Source organism: Alosa pseudoharengus, unplaced genomic scaffold (assembly GCF_046254945.1).
Source record: "Alosa pseudoharengus isolate Yale_2024_CS ecotype anadromous, Long Island Sound unplaced genomic scaffold, YU_APseudo_1.1 YU_APseudo_1.1_scf_12, whole genome shotgun sequence".
NCBI lineage: Eukaryota > Metazoa > Chordata > Actinopteri > Clupeiformes > Clupeidae > Alosa > Alosa pseudoharengus.
In genome coordinates, this window is record NW_027468587.1 from 26,696,784 (window position 1) to 26,717,007 (window position 20,224).

General features: G+C 49.0%; 33 non-coding genes across 33 annotated transcripts; 24 read left to right on the forward strand and 9 right to left on the reverse strand.

The window, feature by feature from the left end:
• Positions 1–148: 148 nt before the first annotated feature.
• trnal-cag (transfer RNA leucine (anticodon CAG)) lies at positions 149–230 on the forward strand. Its single transcript has one exon. It is a non-coding gene; the product is annotated as a tRNA-Leu (tRNA).
• Positions 231–372: 142 nt separating this feature from the next.
• Positions 373–452, forward strand: trnas-aga (transfer RNA serine (anticodon AGA)). Its single transcript has one exon. It is a non-coding gene; the product is annotated as a tRNA-Ser (tRNA).
• An 8,069-nt stretch (positions 453–8,521) lies between these two features.
• On the forward strand, positions 8,522–8,594 carry trnaf-gaa (transfer RNA phenylalanine (anticodon GAA)). Its single transcript has one exon. It is a non-coding gene; the product is annotated as a tRNA-Phe (tRNA).
• A 655-nt stretch (positions 8,595–9,249) lies between these two features.
• On the forward strand, positions 9,250–9,322 carry trnak-cuu (transfer RNA lysine (anticodon CUU)). Its single transcript has one exon. It is a non-coding gene; the product is annotated as a tRNA-Lys (tRNA).
• Positions 9,323–9,460: 138 nt separating this feature from the next.
• trnaa-agc (transfer RNA alanine (anticodon AGC)) lies at positions 9,461–9,533 on the reverse strand. Its single transcript has one exon. It is a non-coding gene; the product is annotated as a tRNA-Ala (tRNA).
• A 147-nt stretch (positions 9,534–9,680) lies between these two features.
• On the forward strand, positions 9,681–9,754 carry trnai-aau (transfer RNA isoleucine (anticodon AAU)). Its single transcript has one exon. It is a non-coding gene; the product is annotated as a tRNA-Ile (tRNA).
• A 215-nt stretch (positions 9,755–9,969) lies between these two features.
• Positions 9,970–10,043, reverse strand: trnan-guu (transfer RNA asparagine (anticodon GUU)). Its single transcript has one exon. It is a non-coding gene; the product is annotated as a tRNA-Asn (tRNA).
• A 152-nt stretch (positions 10,044–10,195) lies between these two features.
• trnal-cag (transfer RNA leucine (anticodon CAG)) lies at positions 10,196–10,277 on the forward strand. Its single transcript has one exon. It is a non-coding gene; the product is annotated as a tRNA-Leu (tRNA).
• A 142-nt stretch (positions 10,278–10,419) lies between these two features.
• Positions 10,420–10,499, forward strand: trnas-aga (transfer RNA serine (anticodon AGA)). Its single transcript has one exon. It is a non-coding gene; the product is annotated as a tRNA-Ser (tRNA).
• A 438-nt stretch (positions 10,500–10,937) lies between these two features.
• On the forward strand, positions 10,938–11,010 carry trnaf-gaa (transfer RNA phenylalanine (anticodon GAA)). Its single transcript has one exon. It is a non-coding gene; the product is annotated as a tRNA-Phe (tRNA).
• Positions 11,011–11,664: 654 nt separating this feature from the next.
• On the forward strand, positions 11,665–11,737 carry trnak-cuu (transfer RNA lysine (anticodon CUU)). The gene has a single exon. It is a non-coding gene; the product is annotated as a tRNA-Lys (tRNA).
• Positions 11,738–12,095: 358 nt separating this feature from the next.
• trnai-aau (transfer RNA isoleucine (anticodon AAU)) lies at positions 12,096–12,169 on the forward strand. The gene has a single exon. It is a non-coding gene; the product is annotated as a tRNA-Ile (tRNA).
• A 215-nt stretch (positions 12,170–12,384) lies between these two features.
• Positions 12,385–12,458, reverse strand: trnan-guu (transfer RNA asparagine (anticodon GUU)). The gene has a single exon. It is a non-coding gene; the product is annotated as a tRNA-Asn (tRNA).
• A 152-nt stretch (positions 12,459–12,610) lies between these two features.
• trnal-cag (transfer RNA leucine (anticodon CAG)) lies at positions 12,611–12,692 on the forward strand. Its single transcript has one exon. It is a non-coding gene; the product is annotated as a tRNA-Leu (tRNA).
• Positions 12,693–12,834: 142 nt separating this feature from the next.
• Positions 12,835–12,914, forward strand: trnas-aga (transfer RNA serine (anticodon AGA)). The gene has a single exon. It is a non-coding gene; the product is annotated as a tRNA-Ser (tRNA).
• Positions 12,915–13,352: 438 nt separating this feature from the next.
• On the forward strand, positions 13,353–13,425 carry trnaf-gaa (transfer RNA phenylalanine (anticodon GAA)). The gene has a single exon. It is a non-coding gene; the product is annotated as a tRNA-Phe (tRNA).
• A 654-nt stretch (positions 13,426–14,079) lies between these two features.
• Positions 14,080–14,152, forward strand: trnak-cuu (transfer RNA lysine (anticodon CUU)). The gene has a single exon. It is a non-coding gene; the product is annotated as a tRNA-Lys (tRNA).
• Positions 14,153–14,510: 358 nt separating this feature from the next.
• On the forward strand, positions 14,511–14,584 carry trnai-aau (transfer RNA isoleucine (anticodon AAU)). Its single transcript has one exon. It is a non-coding gene; the product is annotated as a tRNA-Ile (tRNA).
• Positions 14,585–14,785: 201 nt separating this feature from the next.
• Positions 14,786–14,859, reverse strand: trnan-guu (transfer RNA asparagine (anticodon GUU)). Its single transcript has one exon. It is a non-coding gene; the product is annotated as a tRNA-Asn (tRNA).
• A 152-nt stretch (positions 14,860–15,011) lies between these two features.
• trnal-cag (transfer RNA leucine (anticodon CAG)) lies at positions 15,012–15,093 on the forward strand. Its single transcript has one exon. It is a non-coding gene; the product is annotated as a tRNA-Leu (tRNA).
• A 142-nt stretch (positions 15,094–15,235) lies between these two features.
• Positions 15,236–15,315, forward strand: trnas-aga (transfer RNA serine (anticodon AGA)). The gene has a single exon. It is a non-coding gene; the product is annotated as a tRNA-Ser (tRNA).
• Positions 15,316–15,753: 438 nt separating this feature from the next.
• Positions 15,754–15,826, forward strand: trnaf-gaa (transfer RNA phenylalanine (anticodon GAA)). Its single transcript has one exon. It is a non-coding gene; the product is annotated as a tRNA-Phe (tRNA).
• Positions 15,827–16,480: 654 nt separating this feature from the next.
• trnak-cuu (transfer RNA lysine (anticodon CUU)) lies at positions 16,481–16,553 on the forward strand. The gene has a single exon. It is a non-coding gene; the product is annotated as a tRNA-Lys (tRNA).
• A 138-nt stretch (positions 16,554–16,691) lies between these two features.
• On the reverse strand, positions 16,692–16,764 carry trnaa-agc (transfer RNA alanine (anticodon AGC)). The gene has a single exon. It is a non-coding gene; the product is annotated as a tRNA-Ala (tRNA).
• Positions 16,765–16,911: 147 nt separating this feature from the next.
• trnai-aau (transfer RNA isoleucine (anticodon AAU)) lies at positions 16,912–16,985 on the forward strand. Its single transcript has one exon. It is a non-coding gene; the product is annotated as a tRNA-Ile (tRNA).
• Positions 16,986–17,186: 201 nt separating this feature from the next.
• On the reverse strand, positions 17,187–17,260 carry trnan-guu (transfer RNA asparagine (anticodon GUU)). The gene has a single exon. It is a non-coding gene; the product is annotated as a tRNA-Asn (tRNA).
• A 152-nt stretch (positions 17,261–17,412) lies between these two features.
• On the forward strand, positions 17,413–17,494 carry trnal-cag (transfer RNA leucine (anticodon CAG)). The gene has a single exon. It is a non-coding gene; the product is annotated as a tRNA-Leu (tRNA).
• Positions 17,495–17,636: 142 nt separating this feature from the next.
• Positions 17,637–17,716, forward strand: trnas-aga (transfer RNA serine (anticodon AGA)). The gene has a single exon. It is a non-coding gene; the product is annotated as a tRNA-Ser (tRNA).
• A 273-nt stretch (positions 17,717–17,989) lies between these two features.
• On the reverse strand, positions 17,990–18,062 carry trnam-cau (transfer RNA methionine (anticodon CAU)). The gene has a single exon. It is a non-coding gene; the product is annotated as a tRNA-Met (tRNA).
• A 1,010-nt stretch (positions 18,063–19,072) lies between these two features.
• On the forward strand, positions 19,073–19,144 carry trnae-cuc (transfer RNA glutamic acid (anticodon CUC)). The gene has a single exon. It is a non-coding gene; the product is annotated as a tRNA-Glu (tRNA).
• Positions 19,145–19,204: 60 nt separating this feature from the next.
• Positions 19,205–19,291, reverse strand: trnay-gua (transfer RNA tyrosine (anticodon GUA)). Its single transcript is given in 2 exon segments — positions 19,205–19,240; positions 19,255–19,291. It is a non-coding gene; the product is annotated as a tRNA-Tyr (tRNA).
• A 480-nt stretch (positions 19,292–19,771) lies between these two features.
• trnae-cuc (transfer RNA glutamic acid (anticodon CUC)) lies at positions 19,772–19,843 on the forward strand. The gene has a single exon. It is a non-coding gene; the product is annotated as a tRNA-Glu (tRNA).
• A 60-nt stretch (positions 19,844–19,903) lies between these two features.
• Positions 19,904–19,985, reverse strand: trnay-gua (transfer RNA tyrosine (anticodon GUA)). Its single transcript is given in 2 exon segments — positions 19,904–19,939; positions 19,949–19,985. It is a non-coding gene; the product is annotated as a tRNA-Tyr (tRNA).
• Positions 19,986–20,224: the final 239 nt, after the last annotated feature.

Here is a 20,224-nt window from a genome sequence, read left to right on the forward strand (position 1 = left end):
TCCAGACTGCGCGGCCTCACCTTTCCCACAACATCAACTCGGACGTGTCTTTTCTGTGTTTCTCTCAGACTTCCATTCATTCTTCAACCATGCATATTCAAAAATATTCCTGTTTTTGTGTGCGTCTTCTCAAAGTCAACCTACAAGAGTCAGGATGGCTGAGCGTTCCAAGGCGCTGCGTTCAGGTCGCAGTCTCTCTGGAGGCGTGGGTTCGAATCCCACTTCTGACAAGACCTTTAATTTGAGGGATAAAAGAGCGAGACACTCGCGAGCCACTGTGCTCCAGCACTGTCGACAGATGTCTTTTCCGTCTGCCCCGACGGACCAAACCCTTCAAAAAAAAGCGTACACTCAGGGCGTGGTGGACACGCCGCTTGTGGCCGAGTGGTTAAGGCGATGGACTAGAAATCCATTGGGGTCTCCCCGCGCAGGTTGGAATCCTGCCGACTACGTAGACTATTGCAGCTGGATACAGAAGAACAGCATGTGACGGCTTCAAGGGAATGGCCTTGCTGTTTTTCCACAGGCAATCTTGGGGCAACAGATGCCCAGACAGTAATCCTTGACTTGGAATCCCAGTGGTGACAGGTGACTTTTTAGCAGTGGTGCTAGCTTGTTCTTGGCAACAAAAAAAAACCTGAAGAGAACTTTTGGGTGCTTGGGGCAGGCACACAGATCAGTGAGATGGTGGTGGGTGCTTCATTTTGCATGCTCTAAAAGCACCATGCCCCGTGTGAGGATCGAACTCACGACCTTCAGATGATGAGACTGACGCGCTACCTACTGCGCCAAGGCATTAGCGTATGCGTCGAGGTTCAGACGCTATTAATAGTAACACTCTACCAGATCGTGGCTTTCCCATCGCAGGTTCGAATCCAGCGTCATGCAACACTATTTTAAGTGTGATAATTGCAATCTGCAATGGAATACATGTGTATTCTTAAGACTTCAAAAGAAATGCGTTTAAAAACAACTAAACTTAACGTTTGGCAGTCATTAGTAGGCTATGCATTGCGGTTCAGACGCTATTAATAGTAACACTACCAGATCGTTGCTTTCTCATCGCAGGTTCAAAAGAAATGCGTTTAAAAACTACTAAACTAAACGTTTGACAATAGTACTGGACGGTAAGAATGTGTTATAATGTAAATGTCTTTGCACATCTCTGTAGCTGAGTGCATTGATTGCCTATGCTGTACCTAATAAAAAAAAAGGTAAAACGTTAAGCAAAGTGTGGCTCTTTATTCTTTTGCAGACAGCCAGTTTTGGATTAGGCTACCTTATGCTGTACAAGTAGCCATATTTCAGTTGCACATACTGTATGTAATGGCAACTTTATGCATTAATACTATACTGTATATCATTTCTAATGTATATAATAAAAATCAGCATTTAGGCTACTGTTTGTCATTTTAGAGTAATATATTTGCATGTTATAACACAGAACTGTACTGTACTGTGCAGTAATGATATCTTCAAAACATAAGTGTAGAAAATGTATTATTTATTTATCAGGCCTTGTCTCTGACTTGTGTGTTCAGTTACTCCCAAGTCCCTACTGAATTACAATAATATTATTGCCTCGCATTAGTGTGTTGTCATACCCTCTGTGTTTATATGTAACTGGAACAAGAGAGAATAGATTTTTTTCATTGTCATTTATTTGCTGCAAGACCAGCATGCCACTGGCAAAAACAAATAAACAAAATACTGTTGATGAGTGGCTTTTTTTGTTGTAGTCAGTTGGTAAACATATAGAGGAATACAGAACAGAGCAATACAATGAAATAAAATGTATACCGATATGGGAGCTCATTGCTCTTTTTTCTTCCCATACCCCTTTGCGGCAAGATCAGCTCGCCACTCAGCCAGAGTCACTTTTGATGTAGTTTGGCAAAACCAATTACCAAAATATTGTTGATGAGTGGCTGGGTCTCGTTCAGCGTTGCACTGCTTGCAGGTGATGGCATCACTTTTCCGTGTGTAGGTCCTCTTCTTTTTTCCAGTCTGCTCCTCTTCTATTCTCTTCCTTTTGTGATAATATTGAGTTGTGTAGGGGACCATGGATTTCCCTGCAGTTCTGGGAGGAACCACAGGGCCGGATGCAGATAATTGCGGTGCAATCAGAACTGGTTGGGGGGCAACTTGAGGCTGGGGTGCAATCAGAACTGGTTGGGGGGCAACTTGAGGCTGGGGTGCAATCAGAACTGGTTGGGGGGCAACTTGAGGCTGGGGTGCAATCAGAACTGGTGCGAGCTGAGGCTGGGGTGTCAGCAGGACTGGTGCGACTAGAGGCTGGGGAGTCGTTGCCTGAAGAGGTGGCTCAAGGGCTGCCAAAAAGGCTGGTGTACTGTCATGATGGACTGGAGGGTTATGTCTGCGTTTCACCCGTGCCATCCCAGCAGTATTTGGTGGTAAAACAAAGGTATGGGGACTCTCCACATGGCTAGTAGGCATACAGGGTTGGCCTTTCCTCTGAACAGCAGGGGGCAAACCCTCTGGGTTCACAATGGTAGGCTGCGGTGCAGCAATGCCTTGCTCCAAAACACTCTTCTCCTGTGCCCGTTCCCTTCTGTTGTGCCTGAACACACAAGATAAGAGAGCAATGGCATATGTTCAAATTTGCACTGATTGCCGAATACACTTTATATCATTAGTCCAAATAGGTTAAACTCACCAAGAAGCAATCGTTGCACTGTTCATCACTGGGAGCTGGATAGTGGTCCTCTCCATCACTACAGCATTATTCAAGATGACTTGCCGGATGTGGAAATATGCCTTTGAGACAAGAGTCCATCGTGTATACCTAACCCCATTGATGCGCCTGGCTCCACGGTACTCCTCGCAGAGCTTAACAAAAACAGCCTCACACACCCGATTGCAGTCCGGCCACTGCGCAGGACTTCTACCTCCTGCAAAGCATCTGAAAACATACAGAACAATATTACTGAGTGGTTGGAAAAATTTGTGGTTGTTTTTCTTCTTCTTTCTGAATCCAAACTTTTGTATCAGGCAATATAGAAACATACTGCATTGTCAATTTTGAAACAAAACCTTTTTGTACTCTCCACCCCAGGCACAACAATTGTTTTGGTAGCTCTGAATCTTCCTTTATTGATGGTATTTTGGTGCCGTTGTGGATATATCGTCCTTCCTTTATCATATCTGCACAAGCACTCCCAAAGGGAGATTATGTGGGCCGATTCCTCCCTTGATAGAGCAAGGGAGTGGTCCTTTAAGTTGAACAGACAATTAGCCAAATCCTGGACAGCTTTGAACCCCTCAATATTATCTGGTCCAACAGAGTCCTACATTGAACAAAAGACATTTTTGCACACCTGTAAGATGTTATGTGCATTTTAAGTTATTATGCATGTATCTTTCAAGAAGCCTACAATTAAAAAAAAATGCAAACTTACATCATGATCAGTAGATTTGACCTGAGCCTGTGGTCCGACCTGAGCCTGTGGTGCGAGGTGAGCCTGTGGTGCGAGGTGAGGCTGTGGTCCGACCTGAGCCTGTGGTGCGAGGTGAGCCTGTGGTCCGACCTGAGCCTGTGGTGCGAGGTGAGCCTGTGGTCCGACCTGAGCCTGTGGTGCGAGGTGAGCCTGTGGTCCGAGGTGAGGCTGTGGCGCGAGGTGAGGCTGTTGTGCGACCTGAGGATGTGGTATGACCTGAGCCTGTGGTGCGACGTGAGGCTGTGGTCCGAAGTGAGGCTGTTGTACGAGGTGAGGCTGTGGTCCGAGGTGAGCATCTTGTGCGGGCAGAGGCTGTGGTGCAAGATGAGGCTGGGGAGCTGGCAATTCTGAGATATTTGAGGTCTGATCACCAGACAAACTGGGAGTGCCTGGCCAGAGAGCTAAATTAAAACAAATCAAAGCAAAGACAGAACATGTAATAACTGATGTGTTATGTGTCAACATCATTATTTGCACCTTTAACAATTCAATACAAACTTACGAGTATGGCTTGTGGACACAGTATGAAGTGTAGATACAGTAGGATGTGCGGGCCAGATTATCTCTAGCGAGGGAACAGTTGGATCCTCCACATCTACTGGCTCCACATAAGTCTCTTCCTCTGCAACAGATATGTCCTCTTCCTCCAGGGTTGCACAGGCCACTTTGTAGTCCTCCATCACAACATTGTTTTGGCTATAAAGGTATTCGATACCTATCAGCTCGCCTGAACCAACCAGAGAACCAAAAATGTATGATAGTGTTAGTGTACTGTATGTACTGTTTTCATTGGGCAATACTAAACTATATTTACTGTATGTACTGTTTTCATTGGGCAATACTTAACTCTATTTACTGAACAGTACTGCATGCTGTGTCAATACAGCGGGTATACATGTGAGGGCATACAGAGAGAGCCAGAGCAGAATAATGTCATTGTACTGTTGAAAATATACAAATTGACTTCATGCCCTACCAGTGTATTTTCGTGGTACTGTGTACTCCACCAGTTTCTTCCCGATCACCTCCTCGGCCAGCTGATTGGCAGCATGTCGTAGCAGACCACTGTATGAGTGTGCCCCTTTTCTCCCCTCTGCTTTCAAAGTTCGGTCCTCATTCCATCTTGCGACACCATCAACCAAATAGGCTTGGAAAAAAGTGTCACTTGCCAGGGTTCCTAAAAACATACCATTTTGCATTGCCATTCACATGTTAATACATGCAATAAATATTATTCTAATGGAACAGTACAGTAATAGTACAGCACAGTTTTACATTAAAGGATACAGTTTTCACCTGGGATGAAACGATTCATATGCAAATGAAAGTTCTCCAACGATGTTGAACCTCTTGCACATCTGTATGTAGGAAGCACATGACCACCCTTCTTAGTTGTCCCAGTCAGCGTATACATTTGGAAACCAGGAGGGTCCTGGAGGCAGGGAATATGCTTGCGTTGTGCCTTCCAGATTTCTGCCATTCTGGCAGAATTGATTAGAGGCACACCAAGACTGTTTCTGCCTTTCACTCCATCATATGCCTCAATCAGCTCCTTCAACATGACCTCCATTTCACTACTTTCCCGGACAGTTCTCCTGCAATGAAGCATCATCTCTGCCTTGGCGATGTGTCTTGTCACATCTGCCTCCGTGGGACGCATGTTCTTTGCTTCAAGCTCTGCCCGCTTTGCTGCTCTGAGACGCTGCAGATCTTCCTCATCCCACACAAAGATACAATAGCTGAGTTGGGCCATGAAGCTTGCATACAGTGCATGGGAATCAGTTGTGCATCCAATGGAAAACCGCCTCATAAAATGCCAGATGTCCAACTTGATGATCATGTTTGGCCAAGCTGCAAAGATCTTGTGCAGGTGGGAGTTCGCACAGCAGTCTCGGTCCACATATAAAATCTCTGGTGGGGACATGCCAGCATCCTTATACCGCCTTACAAGACCCGCTGCCATCTTTGCCAGACCCCAGCCCTCACTAGCTGTGAGCACAGACATTATCACGTGCCCATGTTCATTGCCTACATTTGTGGCCCAAGCTGCTGTTGACTGGGCCTGACCCGCCAACTTCCTCACAATTTTCTTAGTGGAGTCCATCTTAATGACTTGTCCAAAAAGCGATGTAATGGAGGCCTTCACTTCGTCCAACCGGCTGAGGACATCCTGGGCGTATATTTGCATTAACCAGCGATGCTTTGGAACTGCTGGCATGGCTGGCAAGTCACCCAGTTGGAAGGGTGAAATCAGTCCAGAGGAGACAGCACGTGCCAGTCCTCTGTAATCAGTCAGGAACTGAATTTGCTTGCAGAGCCAGGTCTCTGCATGCTGCTCCTCTAGCTGCTTTTGCAGCTGGCTGCTGCTGTTACCCAAGCCTCGCTGACGCATCAGGCGCACAACCTTCATGTCACACCCGAGTCTGTATGTCATTATACACGGGAATTGAATTCGGTGGCCAATGTCTAGTTGTGAGATGATTGCACTGCTCCAACCGATGACTTTTCTTTTGCAGCTCTTACAGGCAAGATATTCTGACGCAATGTAGTAAGAGCCGCTGACACTGACTACCTGTTTGACCCTCTGATGCAGTCCAGCAGAAGTGAGCTCTGACTGGACGCAGTCAGGGTGTGGACAGACAAGTTTCACTCTCCACAGTTTCCTGGGCATCCACATGAACAGGGGGTGGCCAAAGTAACGATCAAGTGCTGGCATACCACTTGGGGTCTGCGGTGGTTCAGGTGGATACCACCACATTTTGTTGACCTTGGTGTTAAGCTCAGGTTGGCCAAAGCGTGACCATTGAAAGAGGACTTTCGAAACCCAGAGCTGGTCGATCTCAGGTAATGCAGGGACCCATCCAGCTGGCAGGCATATTCTGCTCTCTATTGAACAAGTGAGGGACAGACAGACACAGAGTGCATTTGATTATTTTACTCTATAAATAAACTTGACTTGCCTTTACAAATGTTTTTATCCAAACAATACAATTCTACATACAACATATGTTCTATGTGTTGCTGTGCTTAAAAGTTTATAATGAATTAATAATAATACACACTTGCTATGCCTGACTCCAGCTGTTGAGCCGCCATCAACAGTTCCTTGTCACCTATGTCAGAAGGTCCCATTTCTATTGTGGATGACTGGACAGTGGGGGAGTCAGCAGTGGACAAAGCAGGAATGGCTACAAAATATTGAATAAAATATCCAGTAATGATTTAAATGTGATGTATCAGTAGCAACTCAGTGGTTACACAACATCCATACTGAAGTCATACTTACAAGGATGAAACTTCTGTGATGAGCACAGCTTCCTCACAGATTTGTCTATGGCCTGCTGAGACTTGGCTTTCCCCACCAACAATGACCGCAGAGAGGACACGGACACTGTTGAAGACATTCCTGAAGACGTGGAGGGTTCTGTAGCACTGGCAGCTGATGGAGAGGTGGCAGATGGAGAGGAGCTGGCAGCCGGTGGAATGGTGGAAGTTTTTGATGAGTTTGTCCCTGACGTGGTGGCCTGGCTTGTTCTAGCTTCCAACTTAAACTGAATAGCATATCTGCCCTCTGGGTAGTGGGAAATGTACCTCTTTAGAGCTTGCTTGTTGGCCAGGTTGTTGATGGAATCCGTGTTCCCTGACTCAGCTGACATCGAGGCAACCAAGTAACCAGCATACCCCAGTGCATTCTCTGCCATCCACAGAAATGTCTGGTCCCTGAAAATTCCAAACTGCACTAGATGTTGGCCCAGGACATGCCACTCATGATCTGGGTCTCCACCACGAAGCACAACTGCAGCCCTTGCTGATTCTTTTACCCTGTCTGGTGACAGAGCCCGAGACCATGGTCTATTCTCATCCTTAATTTTTCTGGCCTCCACTGTGTCACACAAGCTTACACGACCATCCCCCCTCCTCCTGAATTTAGGCTCCATTCTGTAATGTACACACACACACACACATATCAGAATATGCTTGCTCTGTCTGACCTCTCAAGTCCAAAGGGTTTTTTTTTTCCAATAAAGGATTGTTGTTGTTGTTTTCTACAAACCCAGGGACAAATACTTAAATATTAGTATTAATGCTTAGAAAAATAGTCTTATTTCGCCAGATTAACCGGTGCTGTCCGTTCGCGGTGTGTGCGTGTGCATTCACACCCAAAACCGTCTCTGCGGTCTGCTGCGCGTTAACCTAAGCTGCCCGAGCTCTCCATTAAAAATCTATTGAGACCGCGTACACCGCGCGGAAAAATAGAACTCGTTCCTATCAAGCGGGCAGCGAAGGAAAGATCTGCGCGGCACAACCGCATAGAAGCACGCGTACAGTGCGCATGGATTAACGTGGTACCATGCATTCTAAACGAAAACGGACACAAACCGCGTACGCGCCGCGTGGTGTGAATCTGGCGTTAGGTAAAAGTAAACTAAACCACTTTTTCAACAACTGTGTCATTTGTTAGAACATACATGAAAGGATTCACACAATAAGCATAAATAGTCGTGGATATGCAATCTTATCTTATCTTTTTCTAATTATGTTGCTACATCGATGTTAACCTGCTAGGCACAATTAACTAACAATGACTAGCCTGCCAGCAATAAATCAATCAAATGTATCATTACATTAAAAACGTAGTCTAATTTAAAGCAAGGAATGAACAACAAGTTATCAGGTAACGTTATATCACATACTGCCTTACTTTTACCAGGTAGGCTGACGTTGGCGAAACTGAAGGAAGATAGACTAAAATAGACTAGCGTTACTTTTTCGAATTCTTGGGAAAATGGGCTCGAATTCCTATTGGCTCATGTCTGGCATTTCTCGCAGGGATGAACTCTCTGATTCGTCTTATCTTCGAAATTTGTGGGAGCACGTTAAAAAGTGATTGGGTTCTACCTACCAACATATCGCTGACAGAGTTCGACAATCAGTTGACAGTGAGCGCCAACGAGGCTTGGCCTGGGGCTGTCAGTGCGCAGAGCTCATCTCCGTGTCAGAAGCAGAGCCAGAGTGCTCGCTTGTGCGAGGTCCACTCTCTCAAACAAGCGAAAAGCACGGCAGCCGAAATAGCTCAGTTGGGAGAGCGTTAGACTGAAGATCTGAAGGTCCCTGGTTCGATCCCGGGTTTCGGCAGCTATTTAGGAGTCCGGCCGTAGCCTCACTTGACAGCTCTGCCCAGAGCTACTCTGTTACATTTACTGAGGCTCTCGCGCCGAGGCTTGCGGTGGGTCGGCAGTACCAGATTTTGCACGCCTCACAAGGGCAAAAAGAGGCCTTTTTTGTCTGTGCCAGGCCATACAAAGGCATCTCGGGACAACTCTGCCTGCCAGCCACCGGCAAAAACTCACGATTCTGGTGGGACTCAAAGCCACAACCTTTGAATGGCTCCTTCCTTTGCCAACTAGAAGTCCAATGCGCTATCCATTGCGCCACAGAACCTGCCAGAGCTGGCATTTTGCACGCCATCATCAACTCAGATGTGTCTTTCCTGTGTTTCTGTCAGACTTCCATTCATTTTTCAGTGATGCATAACTCTGGACTGGTAAGAGATAGGGAGCTCATTCTAGCGCCACTGGACTCCCCTGACTGGAAGCATGCCGCAGAGCCACAGAGCGCAGACGCATTTCGCAGAAGGGGCCGATGATATTCCACTTCTTGTCTGCGTCTTCTCAAAGCGCTTTCCACAAGGAGTCAGGACAGCCGAGCAGGGATTAGCTTGGACAAGCATGAGCTTGTGCACGTCTGTGCCCTCGCCGTCAGCTGGCCGCATCAAAGGGGGTCAGCGGAAGCCCGGCTAGCTCAGTCGGTAGAGCATGAGACTCTTAATCTCAGGGTCGTGGGTTCGAGCCCCACGTTGGGCGTCTGCATTTTGCTGTCGGCATTGCCAAAAAAGCCTTTCCTGCACAGGAAGGAGAGCAACGGAAGCACAGTGCAAGGCTTCGGCTCCTGGGTTGTCCAGAGCATTCTTAAAAAGGGAGGCCTTGCCCTGTACACGGCACTGGAGAATGCGGGCATCGATCCCGCTACCTCTCGCATGCTAAGCGAGCGCTCTACCATTTGAGCTAATTCCCCTTGACAATCAAGTCTTAACCAGTGACTTTGCCCAGCGAATGAGTGGTGGGAAATCCACTAGTATTGGAGCGGAGACTCCTGCTCACCAGCCTTGGCTGCTACGACCCACTCTAGTTCTCCATTAAATCTGAAAAAGGCAACGATCGAGGCCGGTTAGCTCAGTTGGTTAGAGCGTGGTGCTAATAACGCCAAGGTCGCGGGTTCGATCCCCGTACGGGCCAAATTTATTTGGTGCTCAAAGAAGCTCCCTGAGAGCCTCTTTGTCACTGTGTCAGTGAGGCGGCCACCCGAACCCTGCCTACCTGCGCAACAAAAGCACCTTTTGCTTTTCCTCGCAGTGTGTTGGTGTAGGTGTGTTGGCAGGATGTAGGAAAGACACGTGATGAGCTGGTGGTGGAAAGCGCTAGGAATGTGACTATATTGCTCAAAAGGAGCACGTCCCCAGGTGGGCTCGAACCACCAACCTTTCGGTTAACTGCCAAACGCGCTAACCGATTGCACCACGGAGACGCCTTCCAGACTGCGCGGCCTCACCTTTCCCACAACATCAACTCGGACGTGTCTTTTCTGTGTTTCTCTCAGACTTCCATTCATTCTTCAACGATGCATATTCAAAAATATTCCTGTTTTTGTGTGCGTCTTCTCAAAGTCAACCTACAAGAGTCAGGATGGCTGAGCGTTCCAAGGCGCTGCGTTCAGGTCGCAGTCTCTCTGGAGGCGTGGGTTCGAATCCCACTTCTGACAAGACCTTTAATTTGAGGGATAAAAGAGCGAGACACTCGCGAGCCACTGTGCTCCAGCACTGTCGACAGATGTCTTTTCCGTCTGCCCCGACGGACCAAACCCTTCAAAAAAAAGCGTACACTCAGGGCGTGGTGGACACGCCGCTTGTGGCCGAGTGGTTAAGGCGATGGACTAGAAATCCATTGGGGTCTCCCCGCGCAGGTTGGAATCCTGCCGACTACGTAGACTATTGCAGCTGGATACAGAAGAACAGCATGTGACGGCTTCAAGGGAATGGCCTTGCTGTTTTTCCACAGGCAATCTTGGGGCAACAGATGCCCAGACAGTAATCCTTGACTTGGAATCCCAGTGGTGACAGGTGACTTTTTAGCAGTGGTGCTAGCTTGTTCTTGGCAACAAAAAAAAACCTGAAGAGAACTTTTGGGTGCTTGGGGCAGGCACACAGATCAGTGAGATGGTGGTGGGTGCTTCATTTTGCATGCTCTAAAAGCACCATGCCCCGTGTGAGGATCGAAATTATGAGACTGACGCGCTACCTACTGCGCTAACGAGGCTTGGCCTGGGGCTGTCAGTGCGCAGAGCTCATCTCCGTGTCAGAAGCAGAGCCAGAGTGCTCGCTTGTGCGAGGTCCACTCTCTCAAACAAGCGAAAAGCACGGCAGCCGAAATAGCTCAGTTGGGAGAGCGTTAGACTGAAGATCTGAAGGTCCCTGGTTCGATCCCGGGTTTCGGCAGCTATTTAGGAGTCCGGCCGTAGCCTCACTTGACAGCTCTGCCCAGAGCTACTCTGTTACATTTACTGAGGCTCTCGCGCCGAGGCTTGCGGTGGGTCGGCAGTACCAGATTTTGCACGCCTCACAAGGGCAAAAAGAGGCCTTTTTTGTCTGTGCCAGGCCATACAAAGGCATCTCGGGACAACTCTGCCTGCCAGCCACCGGCAAAAACTCACGATTCTGGTGGGACTCAAAGCCACAACCTTTGAATGGCTCCTTCCTTTGCCAACTAGAAGTCCAATGCGCTATCCATTGCGCCACAGAACCTGCCAGAGCTGGCATTTTGCATGCCATCATCAACTCAGATGTGTCTTTCCTGTGTTTCTGTCAGACTTCCATTCATTTTTCAGTGATGCATAACTCTGGACTGGTAAGAGATAGGGAGCTCATTCTAGCGCCACTGGACTCCCCTGACTGGAAGCATGCCGCAGAGCCACAGAGCGCAGACGCATTTCGCAGAAGGGGCTGAGATATTCCACTTCTTGTCTGCGTCTTCTCAAAGCGCTTTCCACAAGGAGTCAGGACAGCCGAGCAGGGATTAGCTTGGACAAGCATGAGCTTGTGCACGTCTGTGCCCTCGCCGTCAGCTGGCCGCATCAAAGGGGGTCAGCGGAAGCCCGGCTAGCTCAGTCGGTAGAGCATGAGACTCTTAATCTCAGGGTCGTGGGTTCGAGCCCCACGTTGGGCGTCTGCATTTTGCTGTCGGCATTGCCAAAAAAGCCTTTCCTGCACAGGAAGGAGAGCAACGGAAGCACAGTGCAAGGCTTCGGCTCCTGGGTTGTCCAGCGCATTCTTAAAAAGGGAGGCCTTGCCCTGTACACGGCACTGGAGAATGCGGGCATCGATCCCGCTACCTCTCGCATGCTAAGCGCGCGCTCTACCATTTGAGCTAATTCCCCTTGACAATCAAGTCTTAACCAGTGACTTTGCCCAGCGAATGAGTGGTGGGAAATCCACTAGTTTTGGAGCGGAGACTCCTGCTCACCAGCCTTGGCTGCTACGACCCACTCTAGTTCTCCATTAAATCTGAAAAAGGCAACGATCGAGGCCGGTTAGCTCAGTTGGTTAGAGCGTGGTGCTAATAACGCCAAGGTCGCGGGTTCGATCCCCGTACGGGCCAAATTTATTTGGTGCTCAAAGAAGCTCCCTGAGAGCCTCTTTGTCACTGTGTCAGTGAGGCGGCCACCCGAACCCTGCCTACCTGCGCAACAAAAGCACCTTTTGCTTTTCCTCGCAGTGTGTTGGTGTAGGTGTGTTGGCAGGATGTAGGAAAGACACGTGATGAGCTGGTGGTGGAAAGCGCTAGGAATGTGACTATATTGCTCAAAAGGAGCACGTCCCCAGGTGGGCTCGAACCACCAACCTTTCGGTTAACTGCCAAACGCGCTAACCGATTGCACCACGGAGACGCCTTCCAGACTGCGCGGCCTCACCTTTCCCACAACATCAACTCGGACGTGTCTTTTCTGTGTTTCTCTCAGACTTCCATTCATTCTTCAACCATGCATATTCAAAAATATTCCTGTTTTTGTGTGCGTCTTCTCAAAGTCAACCTACAAGAGTCAGGATGGCTGAGCGTTCCAAGGCGCTGCGTTCAGGTCGCAGTCTCTCTGGAGGCGTGGGTTCGAATCCCACTTCTGACAAGACCTTTAATTTGAGGGATAAAAGAGCGAGACACTCGCGAGCCACTGTGCTCCAGCACTGTCGACAGATGTCTTTTCCGTCTGCCCCGACGGACCAAACCCTTCAAAAAAAAGCGTACACTCAGGGCGTGGTGGACACGCCGCTTGTGGCCGAGTGGTTAAGGCGATGGACTAGAAATCCATTGGGGTCTCCCCGCGCAGGTTGGAATCCTGCCGACTACGTAGACTATTGCAGCTGGATACAGAAGAACAGCATGTGACGGCTTCAAGGGAATGGCCTTGCTGTTTTTCCACAGGCAATCTTGGGGCAACAGATGCCCAGACAGTAATCCTTGACTTGGAATCCCAGTGGTGACAGGTGACTTTTTAGCAGTGGTGCTAGCTTGTTCTTGGCAACAAAAAAAAACCTGAAGAGAACTTTTGGGTGCTTGGGGCAGGCACACAGATCAGTGAGATGGTGGTGGGTGCTTCATTTTGCATGCTCTAAAAGCACCATGCCCCGTGTGAGGATCGAAATTATGAGACTGACGCGCTACCTACTGCGCTAACGAGGCTTGGCCTGGGGCTGTCAGTGCGCAGAGCTCATCTCCGTGTCAGAAGCAGAGCCAGAGTGCTCGCTTGTGCGAGGTCCACTCTCTCAAACAAGCGAAAAGCACGGCAGCCGAAATAGCTCAGTTGGGAGAGCGTTAGACTGAAGATCTGAAGGTCCCTGGTTCGATCCCGGGTTTCGGCAGCTATTTAGGAGTCCGGCCGTAGCCTCACTTGACAGCTCTGCCCAGAGCTACTCTGTTACATTTACTGAGGCTCTCGCGCCGAGGCTTGCGGTGGGTCGGCAGTACCAGATTTTGCACGCCTCACAAGGGCAAAAAGAGGCCTTTTTTGTCTGTGCCAGGCCATACAAAGGCATCTCGGGACAACTCTGCCTGCCAGCCACCGGCAAAAACTCACGATTCTGGTGGGACTCAAAGCCACAACCTTTGAATGGCTCCTTCCTTTGCCAACTAGAAGTCCAATGCGCTATCCATTGCGCCACAGAACCTGCCAGAGCTGGCATTTTGCATGCCATCATCAACTCAGATGTGTCTTTCCTGTGTTTCTGTCAGACTTCCATTCATTTTTCAGTGATGCATAACTCTGGACTGGTAAGAGATAGGGAGCTCATTCTAGCGCCACTGGACTCCCCTGACTGGAAGCATGCCGCAGAGCCACAGAGCGCAGACGCATTTCGCAGAAGGGGCTGAGATATTCCACTTCTTGTCTGCGTCTTCTCAAAGCGCTTTCCACAAGGAGTCAGGACAGCCGAGCAGGGATTAGCTTGGACAAGCATGAGCTTGTGCACGTCTGTGCCCTCGCCGTCAGCTGGCCGCATCAAAGGGGGTCAGCGGAAGCCCGGCTAGCTCAGTCGGTAGAGCATGAGACTCTTAATCTCAGGGTCGTGGGTTCGAGCCCCACGTTGGGCGTCTGCATTTTGCTGTCGGCATTGCCAAAAAAGCCTTTCCTGCACAGGAAGGAGAGCAACGGAAGCACAGTGCAAGGCTTCGGCTCCTGGGTTGTCCAGCGCATTCTTAAAAAGGGAGGCCTTGCCCTGTACACGGCACTGGAGAATGCGGGCATCGATCCCGCTACCTCTCGCATGCTAAGCGCGCGCTCTACCATTTGAGCTAATTCCCCTTGACAATCAAGTCTTAACCAGTGACTTTGCCCAGCGAATGAGTGGTGGGAAATCCACTAGTTTTGGAGCGGAGACTCCTGCTCACCAGCCTTGGCTGCTACGACCCACTCTAGTTCTCCATTAAATCTGAAAAAGGCAACGATCGAGGCCGGTTAGCTCAGTTGGTTAGAGCGTGGTGCTAATAACGCCAAGGTCGCGGGTTCGATCCCCGTACGGGCCAAATTTATTTGGTGCTCAAAGAAGCTCCCTGAGAGCCTCTTTGTCACTGTGTCAGTGAGGCGGCCACCCGAACCCTGCCTACCTGCGCAACAAAAGCACCTTTTGCTTTTCCTCGCAGTGTGTTGGTAGGATGTAGGAAAGACACGTGATGAGCTGGTGGTGGAAAGCGCTAGGAATGTGACTATATTGCTCAAAAGGAGCACGTCCCCAGGTGGGCTTGAACCACCAACCTTTCGGTTAACTGCCAAACGCGCTAACCGATTGCACCACGGAGACGCCTTCCAGACTGCGCGGCCTCACCTTTCCCACAACATCAACTCGGACGTGTCTTTTCTGTGTTTCTCTCAGACTTCCATTCATTCTTCAACGATGCATATTCAAAAATATTCCTGTTTTTGTGTGCGTCTTCTCAAAGTCAACCTACAAGAGTCAGGATGGCTGAGCGTTCCAAGGCGCTGCGTTCAGGTCGCAGTCTCTCTGGAGGCGTGGGTTCGAATCCCACTTCTGACAAGACCTTTAATTTGAGGGATAAAAGAGCGAGACACTCGCGAGCCACTGTGCTCCAGCACTGTCGACAGATGTCTTTTCCGTCTGCTCCGACGGACCAAACCCTTCAAAAAAAAGCGTACACTCAGGGCGTGGTGGACACGCCGCTTGTGGCCGAGTGGTTAAGGCGATGGACTAGAAATCCATTGGGGTCTCCCCGCGCAGGTTGGAATCCTGCCGACTACGTAGACTATTGCAGCTGGATACAGAAGAACAGCATGTGACGGCTTCAAGGGAATGGCCTTGCTGTTTTTCCACAGGCAATCTTGGGGCAACAGATGCCCAGACAGTAATCCTTGACTTGGAAACCCAGTGGTGACAGGTGACTTTTTAGCAGTGGTGCTAGCTTGTTCTTGGCAACAAAAAAAAACCTGAAGAGAACTTTTGGGTGCTTGGGGCAGGCACACAGATCAGTGAGATGGCGGTGGGTGCTTCATTTTGCATGCTCTAAAAGCACCATGCCCCGTGTGAGGATCGAAATTATGAGACTGACGCGCTACCTACTGCGCTAACGAGGCTTGGCCTGGGGCTGTCAGTGCGCAGAGCTCATCTCCGTGTCAGAAGCAGAGCCAGAGTGCTCGCTTGTGCGAGGTCCACTCTCTCAAACAAGCGAAAAGCACAGCAGCCGAAATAGCTCAGTTGGGAGAACGTTAGACTGAAGATCTGAAGGTCCCTGGTTCGATCCCGGGTTTCGGCAGCTATTTAGGAGTCCGGCCGTAGCCTCACTTGACAGCTCTGCCCAGAGCTACTCTGTTACATTTACTGAGGCTCTCGCGCCGAGGCTTGCGGTGGGTCGGCAGTACCAGATTTTGCACGCCTCACAAGGGCAAAAAGAGGCCTTTTTTGTCTGTGCCAGGCCATACAAAGGCATCTCGGGACAACTCTGCCTGCCAGCCACCGGCAAAAACTCACGATTCTGGTGGGACTCAAAGCCACAACCTTTGAATGGCTCCTTCCTTTGCCAACTAGAAGTCCAATGCGCTATCCATTGCGCCACAGAACCTGCCAGAGCTGGCATTTTGCACGCCATCATCAACTCAGATGTGTCTTTCCTGTGTTTCTGTCAGACTTCCATTCATTTTTCAGTGATGCATAACTCTGGACTGGTAAGAGATAGGGAGCTCATTCTAGCGCCACTGGACTCCCCTGACTGGAAGCATGCCGCAGAGCCACAGAGCGCAGACGCATTTCGCAGAAGGGGCTGAGATATTCCACTTCTTGTCTGCGTCTTCTCAAAGCGCTTTCCACAAGGAGTCAGGAGAGCCGAGCAGGGATTAGCTTGGACAAGCATGAGCTTGTGCACGTCTGTGCCCTCGCCGTCAGCTGGCCGCATCAAAGGGGGTCAGCGGAAGCCTGGCTAGCTCAGTCGGTAGAGCATGAGACTCTTAATCTCAGGGTCGTGGGTTCGAGCCCCACGTTGGGCGTCTGCATTTTGCTGTCGGCATTGCCAAAAAAGCCTTTCCTGCACAGGAAGGAGAGCAACGGAAGCACAGTGCAAGGCTTCGGCTCCTGGGTTGTCCAGAGCATTCTTAAAAAGGGAGGCCTTGCCCTGTACACGGCACTGGAGAATGCGGGCATCGATCCCGCTACCTCTCGCATGCTAAGCGAGCGCTCTACCATTTGAGCTAATTCCCCTTGACAATCAAGTCTTAACCAGTGACTTTGCCCAGCGAATGAGTGGTGGGAAATCCACTAGTTTTGGAGCGGAGACTCCTGCTCACCAGCCTTGGCTGCTACGACCCACTCTAGTTCTCCATTAAATCTGAAAAAGGCAACGATTGAGGCCGGTTAGCTCAGTTGGTTAGAGCGTGGTGCTAATAACGCCAAGGTCGCGCGTTCGATCCCCGTACGGGCCAAATTTATTTGGTGCTCAAAGAAGCTCCCTGAGAGCCTCTTTGTCACTGTGTCAGTGAGGCGGCCACCCGAACCCTGCCTACCTGCGCAACAAAAGCACCTTTTGCTTTTCCTCGCAGTGTGTTGGTAGGATGTAGGAAAGACACGTGATGAGCTGGTGGTGGAAAGCGCTAGGAATGTGACTATATTGCTCAAAAGGAGCACGTCCCCAGGTGGGCTCGAACCACCAACCTTTCGGTTAACTGCCAAACGCGCTAACCGATTGCACCACGGAGACGCTTTCCAGACTGCGCGGCCTCACCTTTCCCACAACATCAACTCGGACGTGTCTTTTCTGTGTTTCTCTCAGACTTCCATTCATTCTTCAACGATGCATATTCAAAAATATTCCTGTTTTTGTGTGCGTCTTCTCAAAGTCAACCTACAAGAGTCAGGATGGCACAGCGTTCCAAGGCGCTGCGTTCAGGTCGCAGTCTCTCTGGAGGCGTGGGTTCGAATCCCACTTCTGACAAGACCTTTAATTTGAGGGATAAAAGAGCGAGACACTCGCGAGCCACTGTGCTCCAGCACTGTCGACAGATGTCTTTTCCGTCTGCCCCGACGGACCAAACCCTTCAAAAAAAAGCGTACACTCAGGGCGTGGTGGACACGCCGCTTGTGGCCGAGTGGTTAAGGCGATGGACTAGAAATCCATTGGGGTCTCCCCGCGCAGGTTGGAATCCTGCCGACTACGTAGACTATTGCAGCTGGATACAGAAGAACAGCATGTGACGGCTTCAAGGGAATGGCCTTGCTGTTTTTCCACAGGCAATCTTGGGGCAACAGATGCCCAGACAGTAATCCTTGACTTGGAATCCCAGTGGTGACAGGTGACTTTTTAGCAGTGGTGCTAGCTTGTTCTTGGCAACAAAAAAAAACCTGAAGAGAACTTTTGGGTGCTTGGGGCAGGCACACAGATGAGTGACATGGTGGTGGGTGCTTCATTTTGCATGCTCTAAAAGCACCATGCCCCGTGTGAGGATCGAACTCACGACCTTCAGATGATGAGACTGACGCGCTACCTACTGCGCTAACGAGGCTTGGCCTGGGGCTGTCAGTGCGCAGAGCTCATCTCCGTGTCAGAAGCAGAGCCAGAGTGCTCGCTTGTGCGAGGTCCACTCTCTCAAACAAGCGAAAAGCACGGCAGCCGAAATAGCTCAGTTGGGAGAGCGATTTTACGTGCTTTCAAATACGAGAAAATTAATGTTTGGTTCCCAGACCACGTCTCATTGAGAAGTGGTGGCACTAGCCAGGCTATGTTTTATGTAGTTTGTCGAGGACTGGTTCAGACACGTCACATCCATAACGTGAAACCGTCACATCCATAACGCCAGTTTTTCCTACATAATGCATTACGAAAATTACGTATAGTTTCAAAAACACACTTTTTGTGTTCATTCAAGTCTCCTTCATGGTACATAGATCATAGTTTCGGCAGTTTCCTTCAAAATTCACAGAGTTTGTAGAAAACTTGTAATCTCTCACAAAAGTGTGTCCATTTCATGTCACATCCGTAACGCTGATAAAATGCCTTGTATTCTTAGGATGAAATTGATTATATGAAATTTGAGGATTTCTCAGCATTCAGAGGACAGAGGTTGCATTAAAAGTTATGCAAATTAATTCACTGATACTAATTTTGCCCCCACTCTAAGGCATTTTGTTTGCCAATATGAGTCCAATTGTCACATCCATAACGCTGGAACTGCCCTAATGTTTTTTTTAGTATAAAGAGACTTAACTAGCACTCTCTGAAAAGATCCTTTTGACTGAATTTAATAAGATATTTGCTTATTTTTTCTCATCAAGGCAAATTTGCTCAATGCGCTGGAGACGTCTTAAATGAAGTCAAATGATTTGATGAGAAAGCACTAGGTAAGTGTCTTTATAAAAAAAACAGTAGATTTTTTTTTTTATTTTGATATAAGATTAATGACACTCGGCTAGATTTGATTGGATAAACCGTTTTTGCAGCGAAGCCATCTCCCGCAGTCTGCCCCGCAGAGAGCAAGACGTCACGTCCACTCGTGCCAAAGGCAGACAGCATGTCTCCCTGGTGGTCTAGTGGTTAGGATTCGGCGCTCTCACCGCCACGGCCCGGGTTCGATTCCCGGTCAGGGAATGCGACTTTTGCCAGGCCTTGGTCTTGTCGCAGACCAAGAGATCACCAAAAAGCATCGCTTCCTTCGAGCCGGAGTCGAACCAGCGACCTAAGGATGGCCGGTCGTTCACCTACAGTCCTCTGCTCTACCAACTGAGCTATTGAAGGACCTGGCGCTGTTCTGGGACACGAAACCAGATGGACACCAGAGCCCTATGGAAAAGACCCTAAAAACACTGCAAAAAAATGAAATCTAACCAAGTGTCGTTGATCTTATATGAAGATCAACAAATCGATTTGGTAATGTTTTTTAGTATAGAGACTTAACTAGCACTCTCTGAAAAGATCCTTTTGACTGAATTTAATGAGAGATTTGCTTATTTTAAGGAGTCTGATCAAGGCAAATTTGCTCAATGCGCTGGAGACGTTTTGAATGAAGTCAAATGATTTGATGAGAAAGCACTAGGTAAGTGTCTTTATACTGAAAACAGTACCAAGTAGATTTTTTTTTTCATTTTGATATAAGATTAATGACACTTGGCTAGATTTGATTGGATAAACCGTTTTTGCAGCGAAGCCATCTCCCGCAGTCTGCCCCGCAGAGAGCAAGACGTCACGTCCACTCGTGCCAAAGGCAGATAGCATGTCTCCCTGGTGGTCTAGTGGTTAGGATTCGGCGCTCTCACCGCCGCGGCCCGGGTTTGATTCCCGGTCAGGGAATGCGGCTTTTGCCAGGCCTTGGTCTTGTCGCAGACAAAGAGATCACCAAAAAGCATGGCTTCCTTCGAGCCGGAGTCGAACCAGCGACCTAAGGATGGCCTACACCTACAGTCCTCCGCTCTACCAACTGAGCAATCGAAGGACCTAGCGCTGTTCTGGGACACGAAACCAAATGGACACCAGAGCCCTATGGAAAAGACCCTAAAAACACTGCAAAAAAATGAAATCTAACCAAGTGTTATTGATCTTATATGAAGATCAACAAATCGATTTTTTTGCCAGGCCTTGGTCTTGATGCAGACATGACCTTAAATGATGTCAACATCGACAAATGTTTGCAGTCAAGTCTGTGAAGAGTATGTGTGTGTGCAACCTGTGCAA